The sequence below is a fragment of the Lathamus discolor genome, chromosome W (genome assembly GCF_037157495.1).
Source record: "Lathamus discolor isolate bLatDis1 chromosome W, bLatDis1.hap1, whole genome shotgun sequence".
In the NCBI taxonomy this organism is placed as follows: domain Eukaryota; kingdom Metazoa; phylum Chordata; class Aves; order Psittaciformes; family Psittacidae; genus Lathamus; species Lathamus discolor.
Window position 1 is genome coordinate 37,260,544 of NC_088908.1, and position 17,305 is coordinate 37,277,848.

The 17,305-nt window shown below is 42.4% G+C and overlaps 1 long non-coding RNA gene across 1 annotated transcript; it reads right to left on the reverse strand.

Annotated features, from left to right (window-relative positions):
• Nucleotides 1-1,511: 1,511 nt before the first annotated feature.
• LOC136004185 (uncharacterized) lies at nucleotides 1,512-15,550 on the reverse strand. Its single transcript, XR_010608257.1, has 2 exons — nucleotides 13,018-15,550; nucleotides 1,512-12,389 (listed from the first exon to the last, which is right to left on the reverse strand). It is a non-coding gene; the product is annotated as an uncharacterized LOC136004185 (long non-coding RNA).
• Nucleotides 15,551-17,305: the final 1,755 nt, after the last annotated feature.

Genomic DNA, 17,305 nt, shown 5'->3' on the forward strand with positions numbered 1-17,305 from the left:
TGAAGAGGAACTGCTTTAGCGTAGGCTGAGGAATTCATGCAACATGCAACACGCAACACACAACACGCAACACAACTAGTTGTGGGTGATGGGATAGAAATAGTTAACGAAATGGATCCAGGCATTATCGCACTGGTCTGGTTTAAGCCTTGGGAACAGTGAAGAAAACACCAGGTATTAATGCCCTGCTCAGGCCTAAGCCTTGGGAACTGTAAAGAGAACAATGAAGGGTAAAGACTGGTTAGCAAAACAAAGCAGGTGGTATGCAAGATAAAGCAGGATGTGAACCTCCAGACAGACCAAACAGTGTGAATATTTGTAACCCTTAGTAGTGTTGCTAAATCGGGATGATAAGGGAGTAAAAGAGTGGAAAATTACTGCTTAGCACTTAGTAGACTATAAAAGGGATGGGAGATGCGAAATAAAGGTCTTCAGATTTCACCAGAGCTGAAGTCCGTCTTTGATATGCTGTAACTAGTGATTCAGATGTTGTTTTATGAATGCTTCACAAGAGGAAAGCCAAGCTCAATTTACCCTTGCTGGGAGAGGGGGAAGGAAAAAAAAAAAAGAAGGTGTGTGTGTGAGGGGGAGGAAATGCAAAGATACACTAAGTAAGTTTGAAAAGTGAGAGTGCTTTAGAGAAAGGCAAAACAAGACTTTGTCTACAGCTTCTAGTGTTCCTTAAGTCTTAATTTGACTCCAGTATCCTTACCACTCAACTTACTGCTCTTAAAAAAACAAACAAAAACCTACTTTTCCATTCCTTGTTATGCTAGAGGATGACAGTTATAGATGAAAGGATGAAGCTAAAACCAAACTGAAGCACCTCCCCTCCCTTAAGAGTCACAATAATTCCAAACTCTTACAATGAATTTAGGAAGCATAGTTCCGCTTCTGTTAACAAGTCTGTTCACTGACAATCCCATTTTCCAATATACCACAACCACGTACGATGGAAATGCAGTCAGTAGAACTAGTCTTGCATACAAAAAGGGGGCAAGATACGTGGTTAAATCACAGTTTCATATCTGATAGAAACACAGAATATTATAAATAATATAATATTTTAAATATCATCAGAATTCAATAAATAAATTCTTCCTTTTAACTGAGCACTCTATATTTTTTCATTACAAAATGAAAGTAGATATCAGCAAAGAGGGGAACATTAGCAGGTAATGTCATAACAAGCTGAGAAGACTGTACTATAGGAATCTGTTAAGGGGGAAGGAGATAGCTTAAGGAATTTTCCTTCTAGTTAGCAAGAAGAAATTAGGGGTTCCACATTTTTAAACACCAAATTATGTAGGCAGTTGGGCTCTACTAGATATTTCCATCTGAAGGGTGTGTGCAAATTTTTTTTCTTTAAAGTGGAGTGTTTTGAGTTTGGATCTAGGTTTTGGGGTGCAGTGTCAGAGATCACAGAGCAACATGGGTGAGGGAAAGAGGTTTAATTTCTGTGTGATGAACAGGGTTTAATGTTCTATGTTATAAATTGAGACCACAATGGATCATAATCCAATTAAAATTTTATTAATTATAACAAGTAGAATATGAGCAAAAACAGCGCTGGAGGACAGGGGAGTCTGCGCTCCGCCAACTGCCGTGCTGAGCAGTTCGAACATCCCCTTTTTATACATCTTTACTTCCGTGTTCATGAAGTAGTGGAGGTACTCTGCGCATGCTTCAGCTGTTGCTAGGGGGTCGACTTCTGCCTCCTGGTGGTCGTTGAGGCTGAAGTAAGAAGTCTTCTTCCTTTGTCCCATAGTTGACCTTTTACTCATATGTCCTTATATGGAGTTGTTTGTCTTGCTTCTGTCAGTTCCTGGAACATCTTACAGTTATCTTTAGTCAACATTTGCTATGTTTGCATAAGCGGTACTTGGTTTAGTTTGTGTAAGCGATTGCGGTTATCTTATCTTGCGCAAGCTGTGTCTGGTGACTGTTTGAGTGAGCGATTTCATATCTTTTGTTGCCCAACCTTTACATTGGGCTTAACATAAATCTTAATAAACAATACCTTTATCCATAGTTTCTTACAATCCCTCCTTTTTCTCTTTATCCTATTATTGTTTATTAGACGCTACTTTCATTCTCGGCACTGTAAGTAAACTTTTTTTTCCACAATCCCAACATTTATCATAATACTCACAAGGTAATACCTCACAATTACAATAGGCATAGTTTTTTACGTGGCATAACGCATTCACAACAATCTTCATCCTCATTAATAGATACACTCTTATATTTTGCCCCAGACCTCGTAGTTAAAATAAGCAGTTTAGCTATGTCAAACCGTTCTCAAATAAAGTGTAAAATATAGCGTAATATACAAGGCCCAAATATAAGTCCCAAAATCCACATAATAAGCGGTCCTGCTAAAGCAGACAACAAAGTGGTTAGCCAAGGTGAAACATTAAACCAGTTTTCATACCATGACCTGTCCGCCTCATGATCTTTCTTACGTTGATCTAACCTTTTCCGGAGTTCTACATAAAGGTTGTACAGGGAATTCAGGTTGTCCCGCCCCAGTGAAAGTGGTTATCACTTTAGATGTTTCCCAGGATATTAATTCCCACTTTAATGGTTCATGCGGGTTTCCATTTGCTTGGGTTATTATCAATAACAAAACTAACGGTATACCAGGAAAAAGGGTGTCTGTCAATTTTGCCAATTTAAGTATATTTTTACCAGTCCTGGGGAAGTTCGGCCATTGCTGTTTTTGCATCCCATTGTTCTGGTTCTTTTCTCCACAGTTTATTCCTCCTCTGCCTCGCCCATCGACTCGGTTGCTTCGAGCCATGGGGTGTACCATCTTCTCGGCAGCAAGGGAATTCTTCAGGAGAACAGCTGTTTCGGGCTTTCTGCCTGTTTACATAGGCTTCCCACTTTGCAGCCTTAACTAATGGGGCAAAGCAAGACACGGTTAGTACTTCCCTTCTACACTTTATAACCAAAATTTCAGCTACAAAGGGGACTGGTTCGTTGGAGTGGTAACAATAATATTGAGGGTTTATTCCTTTGGCAAAAATCTCCCACCACTCATGGGATTCCCAAATAATTTCTTGTTTTAGACTCTAATTGTTTTAATTTCCACTCAGTGAGAGTTCTTTGGATTTTCCAACACTGTGTGCAAACTCCTATTGGAGGGCATCCACATTCACAGTGTGTCCACCATTTATCCTGACATACCTTACACCTAAAACAAGCAAATGGATAACAATTGCAATTCAAATTATTACACCTAATTCGTATATCTAGAGTACATATATTATTTACATCAGCATATCTTCTATATTCACTATTGTGTGGTTGCATAAGTTTAGCAATTTCCTTCAGCACACTTTGTACGCTTCCATATATAATAGAAAAGAAGAGAAATAATTATAGCAAATATAAACAGCACACACTTTATACCAAAAGATAATGCGGCAAAATAATTAAATAAAGTCTCTATCATTACGTTATCTTTTCAGGGTTATCTTGGTGTCCCCTGGAGTACTGATTACTTTCCAGTGGGGTCTCGTCACTGGGCCTTTAATGCGACTGGCTCCAATATTTTCTGGCCGTTAAACAAATAATGTCCCAAATATTTCACTTTTTCCTCCACAAATTGTAACTTTTCTTGTGATACCCGTAGGCCCTTTTGTGCAAGAAAGTTTAGAAGTCGAATGCTTTCTTTTCTTACATCCTCCTTATTATTCCCTGCTATGAGCAGATCATCTACATACTGTAACAGCACGTTCCCCATTTGTACCTGGTATTCTTTTAAGAGCTCTTCCAGGTATGTTTGTAGCCCATACCCCTGGGAATACCTGATCCAGTATATCTTCAATCTGATTTCTCCCTCGACATGATTAGTGATCAAAATTAAGCTTTTAACATCTCTATATACTGTTGGTCCTTTACTTTTAAAGTGATCTCGCCTCCTTTGAAAGTAATGGTTGCTCCCAAGTGTTCTAACAAATCTCTCCCCAAAAGAGCTTTTGCGGAGTTAGGCATATACAAAAACTTATGGATGCCCCATTGTTTTCCCAATTGATATTTTAGTAGTTTACAAAAATAAGCCTTTTCACCTTGGCCAGTCGCCCCTTTTATCATCATATAATCGTCCCCAAAGGCATTAAAGCTTTGTTTAAAACTGAATACGTTGCACCCGTATCAACCAAAAATTCCATTTCCCTTTTTTTTTTTTTTTTTTTTGTCCCCTAGCTCCATTATAACCAGTGGATCTGCTAGGGAAGATTCCCCTGGTCCCCGTCAGCCTAGTTCCAATTCAGTCACCCGAGCCACCCCATGGCACTCCCACTAGGGTAGTCTCACTCCCAGCGTCCAAACTCCTCATAGCACTCACACCGATCCGGTTCCCCAGAAGAGGAGGTCACTCCCCCACTTCAGTCCGACATTCGTCCTCCACCAGTTTCAAAGCAACCAGCGCAGCCGTGGCTGTAGCACGACCCAGCTTTTTCTTTTCTACCTGTTTCCAATTCCTATACACTCTCCATGCTTCCTCCTTCACTCCCATCCACATTTATTCATCAACCCTTCAATCCCGTCTGTCAACATGTCTGTCTGCCTGCCCCAGCACCCATCCCATGCTCAAACACAGGAACTGCGGGAGCTTCCCTCCTTTCCCCTTTGGTTTTCCCTTTTTTATTTATTTATTTATTATTTTTCACAGGTGCTCACTCTGCTCTGCAGGGGTTACAGATGCCTGCCTCTGCAACAGCACTTCTCATTTAACCCCTTCTTAACTCTGAATGTGAATGTGCTGCTTGTTGCCAGTGACAGCAATCTCCTCCTCCTTATCAATACCTGATAGGACAGAGGCAGAGGGTGCTCCTCTCGGGGGTACCTGTGATACATAATTTTCTTGATGACTGTCCCAATATCACAGGCTGAACAACATCTCTCCAGCTTAGCTTTCTGTTTTTCCCTGTTCTTTTCCAAAACCAAAATTAGGGATCTGGCAGAGTTATATTAATTTCACATTCTGTCTGCCACTCCAGGTGCTTTCTTAAAGTGAAACATATCTGCATACATTACTTCATCGCATTTTCTTGGCCACCTCAAAACCAACATAACTTGTAAAAAATGTATTAGAATTCAGAGTTCCATTTTTAGGCCATTTTTCCTGATTTTCCAAAGTATATAAAGGCCACCATTGGTTACAATATTTTACCAATGTTTTCTTGTTTACCGAGCCCCCAGAAGAACCTCCCAGTTCTTTCCAATGTGCCAAAATGTAACCCAATGGGCTTTTCTTCAGAATTCCCTTGTTTTGATTGGCTCCCATTTCAAACAATCTCTTACAAATCTCTATAGCTTCTCTTTCCCAGTGCTCTGCAAATGCACTTAAAATATGAGAGCACCTACACACAAGTTTTATGATATTCTCAGGGGATTCAGTAAGATAGTATCTCTGGGTTCTGCAGATCAACTCCCCTGTCATTAGAACATAGTTTCGGTTACAGCAAAATTTACACTGCCTTAGTATCCACAGCAGGTTCCACTGTTCAAAACTTATTATGCACTCATACGAAGTTTTTCCTAATATCCCCTGTTGATTGTCCCAAAAAGAGAGACATTAATTGTTGTGTTCCTATTTTATTTTCTCCTTTGTAACCACATCTTCTCAAATTTTCTTTGATACCTTTTACAAACCCTTTCTCAGTTTTCCTTTCTAACTTCCCAGACGTCCTCCAGGATTTTGTGGCTTTCTCCACAAACCCACCAGCATTTCATAAGACACCCCGAGCAGTATCTGCCCCACTACCCTGAGCGGCTATAAAAGTGGGATACACACTGTTATAAATTGAGACCACAACGGATCATAATCCAATTAAAATTTTATTAATTATAGCAAGTAGAATATGAGCAAAGACAGCGCTGGACGACAGGGGAGTCTGCGCTCCGCCAACTGCCGTGTTAAATATTTCAAACAGCCCCTTTTTATACATCTTTACTTCTTTGTTCATGAAATAGTGGAAGTACTCTGCGCATGCTTCAGTTGTTGTTAGGGGGTAGTTTCCTGCCTCCTGGTGATCGATGAGACCAAGGTGAGAAGTCTTCCTCCTTTGATCCTTCATCCATATGTCTTTGCAGGGAGTTGTTAGTCTTATCTCTGCCAGTTCCTGGGACATCTTGCGGCTATCTTATCTTGGCCAGCTGTGTTTTATCTCTGTCAGTTCCTTTACATTTGGCTTAACATATATCTTAATAAACAATACACTAGTCTATAGTTTCTCACATGGAACATCTTATAGCTATCTTTAGGCAACATCTACTATGTTTGCATAAGCGATAAGCGATTGCGGTTGGCTACTGTTAGTCTATGTAAGCTGTGTCCGGTGACTGTTTGAGTAAGCAGTTTCATACTTTTTATTGCCTAACCTTTACATTGGGCTTAACATAAATCCTAATAAACAATATCCTAATTTATAGTTTCTCACAATCCCCCCTTTTTCTTTTATCCTATTATTGTTTATTAGATGCTGCTTTCATTTTCAGAATTGTAAGCCAACCTTTTTCCACACTCCCAACATTTATCATAACACTCACAAGGTAATTCCTTACAATCACAGGTATATTTTTTACGTGGCATGACACATTCACAACAATCTTCATCCTCATCAATAGATACACTCTTATATTTTACCCCAGATCTCGTAGTTAAAATAAGCAGTTTAGCTATGTCAAACCGTTCTCTAATAAAGTGTAAAATATAGCGTAATATACAAGGCCCAAATATAAGTCCCAGAATCAACATGATAAGCGGTCCTGCTAGAGCAGACAACAAAGTGGTTAGCCAAGGTGAGACATTAAACCAGTTTTCATACCATGACCTGCCCGCCTCACGATCTTTCTTACGTTGATTTAACCTTTTCCGGAGTTCTACATTAAGGTTGTACAGGGAATTCAGGTTGTCCCGTCTCAGTGAAAGTGGTTATCACTTTGGATGTTTCTCAGGATATTAATTCCCACTTTAATGGTTCATGCGGGTTTCCATTTGCTTGGGTTATTATCAATAACAAAACTAACGGTATACCAGGAAAAAGGGTGTCTGTCAATTTTGCCAATTTAAGTATATTTTTACCAGTCCTGGGGAAGTTCGGCCATTGCTGGTTTTGCATCCCATTGTTCTGGTTCTTTTCTCCACAGTTTATTCCTCCTCTGCCTCGCCCGTCGACTCGGTTGCTTCGAGCCACGGGGTGTACCATCTTCTCGGCAGCAAGGGAATTCTTCAGGAGAACAGCTGTTTCGGGCTTTCTGCCTGTTTACATAGGCTTCCCACTTTGCAGCCTTAACTAATGGGGCAAAGCAAGATACAGTTAGTACTTCCCTTCTACACTTTATAATCAAAATTTCGGCTATAAAGGGGACTGGTTCATTGGAGTGGTAACAATAATATTGAGGGTTTATTCCTTTGGCAAAAATCTCCCACCACTCATGGGATTCCCAAATAATTTCTTGTTTAGACTCTAATTGTTTTAGTTTCCACTCAGTGAGAGTTCTTTGGATTTTCCAACACTGTGTGCAAAGTCCTATTGGAGGGCATCCACATTCATAGTGTGTCCACCATTTATCCTGACATACCTTACACCTAAAACAAGCAAATGGATAACAATTGCAATTCAAATTATTACACCTAATTCGTATATCTAGAGTACATACATTATTTACATCAGTATATCTTCTATATTCACTATTGTGTGGTTGCATAAGTTTAGCAATTTCCTTCAGCACACTTTGTACGCTTCCATATATAATAGAAAAGAGGAGAAATAATTATAGCAAATATAAACAGCAATACACACTTTATACCAAAAGATAATGCGGCAAAATAATTAAATAAATAAAGTCTCTATCATTACGTTATCTTTTCAGGATTTTCTTGGTGTCCCCTGGAGTACTGATTACTTTCCAGTGGGGTCTCGTCACTGGGCCTTTAATGTGACTGGCTCCATTATTTTCTGGCCATTAAACAAATAATGTCCCAAATATTTCACTTTTTCCTCCACAAATTGTAACTTTTCTTGTGATACCCGTAGGCCTTTTTGTGCAAGAAAGTTTAGAAATCGAATGCTTTCTTTTCTTACATCCTCTTTATTATTCCCTGCTATGAGCAGATCATCTACATACTGTAACAGCATGTTCCCCGTTTGTACCTGGTATTCTTTTAAGAGCTCTTCCAGGTATGTTTGTAGCCCATATCCCTGGGAATACCTGATCCAGTATATTTTCAATCTGACTTCTCCCTCGACATGATTAGTGATCAAAATTAAGCTTTTAACATCTCTATATACTGTTGGTCCTTTACTTTTAAAGTGATCTCGCCTCCTTTGAAAGTAATGGTTGCTCCCAAGTGTTCTAACAAATCTCTCCCCAAAAGAGCTTTTGCGGAGTTAGGCATATACAAAAACTTATGGATGCCCCATTGTTTTCCCAATTGATATTTTAGTAGTTTACAAAAATAAGCCTTTTCACCTTGGCCAGTCGCCCCTTTTATCATCATATAATCGTCCCCAAAGGTATTAAAGCTTTGTTTAAAACTGAATACATTGCACCTGTATCAACCAAAAATTCCATTATAACCACTGGATCTGCTAGGGAAGATTCCCCTGGTCCCGTCAGCCTAGTTCCAATTCAGTCACCCGAGCCACCCCATGGCACTCCCACTAGGGTAGTCTCACTCCCAGCTTCCAAACTCCTCATAGCACTCACACCGATCCGGTTCCACAGAAGAGGAGGTCACTCCCCCACTTCTGTCCGACATTCGTCCTCCACCAGTTTTAAAGCAACCAGCGCAGCCGTGGCTGTAGCACGACCCAGCTTTTTCTTTTCTACCTATTTCCAATTCCTATACACTCTCCATGCTTCCTCCTTCACTCCCATCCACATTTATTCATCAACCGTTCAATCCCGTCTGTCAACATGTATGTCTGTCTGCCTGCCCCAGCACCCATCTCATGCTCAAACACAGGAACTGCGGGAGCTTCCCTCCTTTCCCCTTTGGTTTTCCCTTTTTTATTTATTTATTTGTTATTTTTCACAGGTGCTCACCCTGCTCTGCAGGGGTTACAGATGCCCTCCTCTGCAACAGCACTTCTGGTTTAACCCCTTCTTAACCCTGAATGTGAATGTGCTGCTTGTTGCCAGTGACAGCAATTTCCTCCTCCTTATCAATACCTGATAGGACAGAGGCAGAGGGTGCTCCTCTCGGGGGTACCTGTGATACATAATTTTCTTGATGACTGTCCCAATATCACAGGCTGAACAACATCTCTCCAGCTTAGCTTTCTGTTTTTCCCTGTCCTTTTCCAAAACCAAAATTAGGGATCTGGCAGAGTTATATTAATTTTCACATTCTGTCTGCCACTCCAGGTGCTTTCTTAAAGCGAAACATATCTGCATGCATTACTTCATTGCATTTTCTTGGCCACCTCAAAACCAACATAAATTGTAAAAAAAAAAAGCATCAGAATTCAGAGTTCCATTTTTAGGCCATTTTTCCTGATTTTCCAAAGTTTATAAAGGCCACCATTGATTACAATATTTTACCAATGTTTTCTTGTTTACCGAGCCCCCAGAAGAACCTCCCAGTTCTTTCCAATGTGCCAAAATGTAACCCAATGGGCTTTTCTTCAGAATTCCCTTGTTTTGACCGTGCTCCCATTTCAAACAATCTCTTACAAATCTCTATAGCTTCTCTTTCCCAGTGCTCTGCAAATGCACTTAAAATATGAGAGCACCTACACACAAGTTTTATGATATTCTCAGGGGATTCAGTAAGATAGTATCTCTGGGTTCTGCAGATCAACTCCCCTGTCATTAGAACATAGTTTCGGTTACAGCAAAATTTACACTGCCCTAGTATCCACAACAGGTTCCACTGTTCAAAACTTATTATGCACTCATATGTCAGGTTACGAAAGTTTTCCTGATATCCCCCGTTGATTGTCCCAAAAAGAGAGACATTAATTGTTGTATTCCCATTTTATTTTTTATTTTATTTTTTTTTTCCTTTGTAACCACATCTTCTCAAATTTTCTTTGATACCTTCTATAAACCCTTTCTCAGATTTCCATTCTAACTTCCCGGAAGTCCGCCAGGATTTTGTGGTTTTTCTCCACAAAGTAATCTTTTATTTCTGGTCACCGATTAGATAATTATAATTTTCTACCTGGCAGTGTTTTGTAAGACACCCCGAGCAGTATCTGCCCCACCGGTGTCCTGAGTGGCAATATCCACGTGAAATGCCACCTGTCACATACAGTTACACTCCTACAAGGCACATACTCTCACAGGGCATATAGGAAATTCCCTTGCCCTTGTATTTCGTAAAGTTATCCACTGCGGGAGGGGTAGCCGGACCTTCCCCCGCTTTCTAAGCTGCTTGATGGTTATACACAGACAAGACACAGGACAGAAAAACATAAACGCTTCGTCCGTCTCCGGCCGCTCCCCTCGCGGAGACACGGAACCGCGGATTAGGACTCCACACTCGCTTCGTAGCTACGCTACGTCTCAGTCACACAGAAACACATGGGATCCCACACACTCACGCTATGGTTCCGCTTACCCTTCTCCTGCTTCCTACACGGTCATTAGCAGGTCCGCCCTGGCTCCCAAAACTTGGGATGCAGCGAAAACCCGGGCTCGCCCGATCCGCCTTCAGGATCGCTTGCAGCCGCGCTATCGGTCGACGAGCCCCCCAGCTTGCAAGCCCTACCTGCCACGGGGAACTCCGCTGTGCGCCAGACGTCTCTGCACGCCTTACCAGCAGCCCCGGCCACGCGTATGCCCTACAGGCCCCCCAAAGTACCTAAATTCCAAGCATACCGCCTCTCCGCAGCCGGCGCAGGTCGCTGTCTGTCCCCGCAGTGAGCGGATGAGAAGCGGAGCTCCTCCAGGCAAGCGGCCTGGGGGGGGCTTAGGATGTCCGCTCCTCACCCGATCCTGCAGCCGAACAGAGGCCTCCTGGCTGGCTCGCCAAATTGATACGCGGATTGACTCCACAACTCGTTAAAGTTGTAAAGTAGGTATGCTTTATTCAGCGCTGAGGTGCATGGGGATCGTTCCTCCAAAGTATGCACACCCAGGGTCGTTTTTCCTTTACATTTATTCCCTTATGCCTATACATATTTAGTATCTGTCCCCGCTTCATGTTATACCTTCTTTTTCTTTTGTTTAGTTGTTTTTTTTTTTTTTTTTTTTTTTTTTTTTTATCTCATTCAGCGGGTAAAGTCTAGCTCCCGGTCTTTTTAGCCACACTTCCGCATATTGACTCTCCTCAGGGTTAAGGGGTTTTTTTATTATTAACCCAGAGGTTTAATTGCTGTCTTACCCAATCTTCTTCTGACCCATAGATTGGCCAAAAAACATTTTTAAAAATCTTCTTCCCTCCCCATATCTTAGTACAATATTCTATCATTTTTTGCTTATCTTTCCCTAAGGTTCCAGGGAGACATCTCCAATTGTCTAAGATATATGCCAGAGGGGTATTCTTAGGTACAGTGGGTACCCATCCCATGGGAGTCGAAGGCTTGCTGCCCTTCGCCCCCATCTTCTGGAATATCTCCGAACACACACTCACTCGCTCCCCCTTGTTCCTGGCCCAGTCCCTCGCGGGAGATGGGAACCGCAGTACTTAAGGGTCCACACTCGCTTGGTTCAGTATATCGAACCTCTCATTCGTTATATTCCAGGAAACCCAATCCCGCCCGAACGGTAAACCCGCGAACAATCTCTGCCGTGAACAATTTCACTCTGCAGTCCTCCGCCGCGAACTATTTCGCTCTGCGGAAAGTTTCGCAATATACTTACGCGTCCTGCGTCTTCGTCCGGACTCCCGTGCACAGAATTTTTATGGGATTTTACCGGTTCCTTCTTTGCTCATATTCTAGCATTTAGGTTCGTCGGTAAGGATGAGGTAAGCTGTTGGTCGCGGGGCCGCGAAATGTCGCGGGGCGCCCCCCCAGAGGACCAAAGCCCACCGTTCCTTATCCGAGTCACGGCACCAGAAATTGTTATAAATTGAGACCACAACGAATCATAATCCAATTGAAATTTTATTAATTATAGCAAGTAGAATATGAGCAAAGACAGCGCTGGACGACAGGGGAGTCTGCGCTCCGCCAACTGCCGTGTTAAGTATTTCAAACAGCCCCTTTTTATACATCTTCACTTCTTTGTTCATGAAATAGTGGAAGTACTCTGCGCATGCTTCAGTTGTTGTTAGGGGGTAGTTTCCTGCCTCCTGGTGATCGATGAGACCAAGGTGAGAAGTCTTCCTCCTTTGATCCTTCATCCATATGTCTTTGCAGGGAGTTGTTAGTCTTATCTCTGCCAGTTCCTGGGACATCTTGCGGCTATCTTATCTTGGCCAGCTGTGTTTTATCTCTGTCAGTTCCTTTACATTTGGCTTAACATATATCTTAATAAACAATACACTAGTCTATAGTTTCTCACATGGAACATATTATAGCTATCTTTAGGCAACATCTACTATGTTTGCATAAGCGATAAGCGATTGCGGTTGGCGACTGTTAGTCTATGTAAGCTGTGTCCGGTGACTGTTTGAGTAAGCAATTTCATAGTTTTTATTGCCTAACCTTTACATTGGGCTTAACATAAATCCTAATAAACAATATCCTAATTTATAGTTTCTCACACACACTAAAAGCACTGCCACAATATCCACGTGAAATGCCACCCGTCCCATACAGTTACACTCCCACAAGGCACATAGGGAATTCCCTTGCCCTTGTATTTCGTAAAGTTATCCACTGAGGGAGGGGTAGCCGGACCTTCCCCTGCTTTCTGAGCTGCTTGATGGTTATACACAGACAAGACACAGGACAGAAAAACATAAACGCTTCGTCCGTCTCCGGCCGCTCCCCTCGCGGAGACACGGAACCGCGGATTAGGACTCCACACTCGCTTCGTAGCTACGCTACGTCTCAGTCACACAGAAACACATGGGATCCCACACACTCACACTATGGTTCCGCTTACCCTTCTCCTGCTTCCTACACGGTCATTAGCAGGTCCGTCCTGGCTCCCAAAACCTGGGATGTAGCGGAGACATGGTGGGTTCGCCTACCCTTCTCCTGCTTCCTACACAGTCATTAGCAGGTCCGTCCTGGCTCCCAAAACTTGGGATGCAGCGAAAACCCGGGCTCGCCCGATCCGCCTTCAGGATCGCTCGCAGCCGCGCTATCGGTCGACGAGCCCCCAGCTTGCAAGCCCTACCTGCCAAGGGGAACTCCGCTGTGCGCCAGAGGTCTCTGCACGCCTTACCAGCAGCCCCGGGCCACGCGTACGCCCTACAGGGCCCCTAAAGTACCTAAATTCCAAGCATACCGTTTCTCCGCAGCTGGCACAGGTTGTTGTCTGTCCCCGCAGTGAGCGGATGAGAAGGGGAGCTCCTCCAGGCAAGCAGCCTGGGGCGCCTAGGATGTCCGCTCCTCAGCCGATCCTGCAGCCGAACAGAGGCCTCCTGCCTGGCTCGCCAAATTGATACGCGGATTGACTCCACAACTCGTTAAAGTTGTAAAGTAGGTATGCTTTATTCAGCGCTGAGGTGCATGGGGATCGTTCCTCCAAAGCATGCACCCCCAGGGTCGTTTTTCCTTTACATTTATTCCCTTACGCCTATACATATTTAGTATCTGTCCCCGCTTCATATTATAATGAGCTAGAAGGTCCTGCATATGAGTTCTATGTACTGGATCTTGATTATCCCAATTAGGTCTTTGGAGTGGCCATTTAACATCTGCTTGGGGTCCCTGGACATGTTGAGCATCCCACAGTCTCATTCCTGCTTGTCTAATCATATCTCTTTCCTCAGTAGTAAATAATTGACCAAGGATAGATTGCATCTCATCCCAAGTATAAAGGTTTGGTCCCAAAAATTGATCTAATCTTTCTGCCACTCCGAGTGGGTCCTCAATTAAGTTTCCCATCTCGGTTCTTTTAAAATCTCGTAGGTCAGCCGAATTTAAGGGTACGGAAATATATCCGATCACAGGTTGAGGTCCCCCCATGGGTATTTCCCTTAGGGGGTACATCTGAGCTGCCCCTTTTTGACTCCTAGTTATGTGTCTAGGAGGAGGGGGAGACTCTTGTTCCGACTCCGGTGGGGGAGTGGATGCTCTGGGGACCTCTGGGGGGGCTGTGGGAGCAGGAGGAGGAATGTAAGGAGGGGGGGTTAGAAGGGTTTCGTTTAACTCTTCCTTCTTTTTCTTTTGTTTAGCTTTTATTTCATTCAGCGGATAAAGTCTAACCCCCGGTTTTTCTAACCACACTTCCGCATATTGACTCTCCTCCGGGTTAAGGGGTTTTTTATTATTAACCCAGAGGTTTAATTGCTGTCTTACCCAATCTTCTTCTGACCCATAGACTGGCCAAAAAACATTTTTAGAAATCTTCTTCCCTCCCCATATCTTAGTTCAATATTCTATCATTTTTTGCTTATCTTTCCCTAGGGCTCCAGTGAGATATCTCCAATTGTCTAAGATATCTGCCAGAGGGGTATTCTTAGTTACAATGGGTACCCTTCCATGGGAGTCGAAGGCTTGCTGCCCTTCGCCCCCATCTTCTGGAATATCCACAAACATACACTCACTCGCTCCCCTTGTTCCTGGCCCAGTCCCTCGCGGGAGATGGGAAACGCAGTACTTAAGAGTCCACACTCGCTTGGTTCAGTATATCGAACCTCTCACTCGTTATATTCCAGGAAACCCAATCCCGCCCGAACGGCAAACCCGCGAACAAATTCGCGATATACTTATGCGTCCTGCGTCTTCGTCCGGACTCCCGTGCACAGAATTTTTATGATATTTTACCGGTTTCTCCTTTGCTCATTATTCTAGAATTTAGGTTCGTCGGTAAGGTTGGGGTAAGCTGTTGGTCGCGGGGCCGCGAAATGTCGCGGGGCGCCTCCCCGGAGGACCAAAGCCCACTGTTCCTTATCCGAGTCACGGCACCAGAAAATTGTTATAAATTGAGACCACAACGGATCATAATCCAATTAAAATTTTATTAATTATAGCAAGTAGAATATGAGCAAAAACAGCGCTGGAGGACAGGGGAGTCTGCGCTCCGCCAACTGCCGTGCTGAGCAGTTCGAACATCCCCTTTTTATTCATCTTTACTTCCGTGTTCATGAAGTAGTGGAGGTACTCTGCGCATGCTTCAGCTGTTGCTAGGGGGTCGACTTCTGCCTCCTGGTGGTCGTTGAGGCTGAAGTAAGAAATCTTCTTCCTTTGTCCCGTAGTTGACCTTTTACTCATATGTCCTTATATGGAGTTGTTTGTCTTGCTTCTGTCAGTTCCTGGAACATCTTACAGTTATCTTTAGTCAACATTTGCTATGTTTGCATAAGCGGTACTTGGTTTAGTTTGTGTAAGCGATTGCGGTTATCTTATCTTGCGCAAGCTGTGTCTGGTGACTGTTTGAGTGAGCGATTTCATATCTTTTGTTGCCTAACCTTTACATTGGGCTTAACATAAATCTTAATAAACAATACCCTTATCCATAGTTTCTTACATTCTATATAGACCTTTTTGAATATTGCAAGGGGATCAGAAAAATATACAAAGAAAATTCATCAACTTTATTTTTTCTCTTCCCAATAAACTCTTGGTCAGGTACCTTCTGTGAGCCAGAGCATGGTAAACAATTTCAACAGAAATGGAAGTCTTGAGCTTTACCAAATGTCTGTCAAAGCTTTGCCAATTTGAAACATGTTTGAATAATAAGTTAAAATGGTAATAGCTTTTTATCTGTTACTGAATTAATAATGTGACCAGAGTATCTGAAAGTGTGAGATGTCTGCCTTTCAGCTACCAACAAACTCTTTAGCCTTCAGGAACAATACATGACTTAGGGGAGAGAAATACTGTCTTGCAGATCCTCTGTAGTACTAAAAGCAGAAGTTGTTTATTCATGCATCTATAACCTTTGTACTCTGGGAAACTGAAAAAAATAACTGTGTTAACTTGTCATCGTACTCCTTCACTTGAATAAGGACTCATTTCTGATTTCTTATGAGAGGTTTGGGAAGGGGGAAAGGTGAGGAAATAGAATATCTTCCTTTGTTATTTAATGACCTTTTTATGCAATTTGAAGTGGGGCAAAAAGTTCTGAAGAAAAACCAAAATGGTTTGCGAGAAACAGTAATACTCTTAAGATTTTGAGAGTCCTCAGAGGTGTGTCGGATTTGATCACACAGTTCATGTAGAAGATTGGGAGATTTAAGGTCATCTAATCAGACTTTCCCTGAGGTAAAGGCTAGCTTCCCTTGTTCTCATCTAAGACTATTTGCAGTATAATACCTCTTGTCTACTAGAGTTCTGAGGCTTGAGAAAGGTAGACTTTTCTCAAGGCCAAAGCTTTTCCTGGAATGCTTTCTAGCCATCTCTGATTAAAGCCAAGAACAGTTCTTTCAGATCATGTGCTAAGGCAGCTGCCATTATCAGGTGTTGCGCTTTGTGTTACATTACATACTAGTGGCTCCCTTTATGAAAAGTCTGTGGTAAAGGACTTCAACTCTCACCTCTTGCTGCTTATTGAAGCAGGAAAACATTTTTTGTGGAACATCAGAAATTTGCCATGTAGAGGTTAGGCAGAGGCAAACTGTCTCTGTGTTGAGGAATGTGCATATTTCTAGTACTGTATCAGAAGGTGAGGTAATGTACTGCTGAAAATAGTGTGGAATGGCCATGCTGTCTTGCAGAAGTCTTTCTGTTCTGCCTTGGTTATCAGAGAAGCAGTCATCCTGGGAAAAGAACGGTTATTGTGGTTCTTCTTGGATATCTTCAAAGTTCAGAAGTTTATCTGAAATCTATTATTTTTATCAATAAAGAAATTAGTCTCCCTAAAGCAAGATGAAATGGGCATACTTCATTTCTGAATAAAGATGAAGTATGAGCTCAAAGAACACTCATATTACTTTCTCATTTTTATCAGCAAATCTTGAAAAAAGGGGAGAAAAACCTGACATTCAAAGTGTGTCACTCTTCCACATCTAAGTCTTTTTGTTGGTGGTAATGGCTTTTGTTTATTTTTAAAATATTGTATGTGCTGTGACAGTTTGTGATGCTGCTGACCTCAGAGTTGAATTCTGTTGCCTTAAGGGTATGAACTTCTTTATCTTCTGGTTACTATGTTGTCCCTCTTAATTCTTGTCTCCTTTCATGAAAGGAATTATTTTTCCTCTGTCATTATTCTTGTAACTGACTAGAGAGAGAATGGCAATAGGCAAACGAGGGAGAAGATGTGTGCCTTGAGCAGGTCTCCG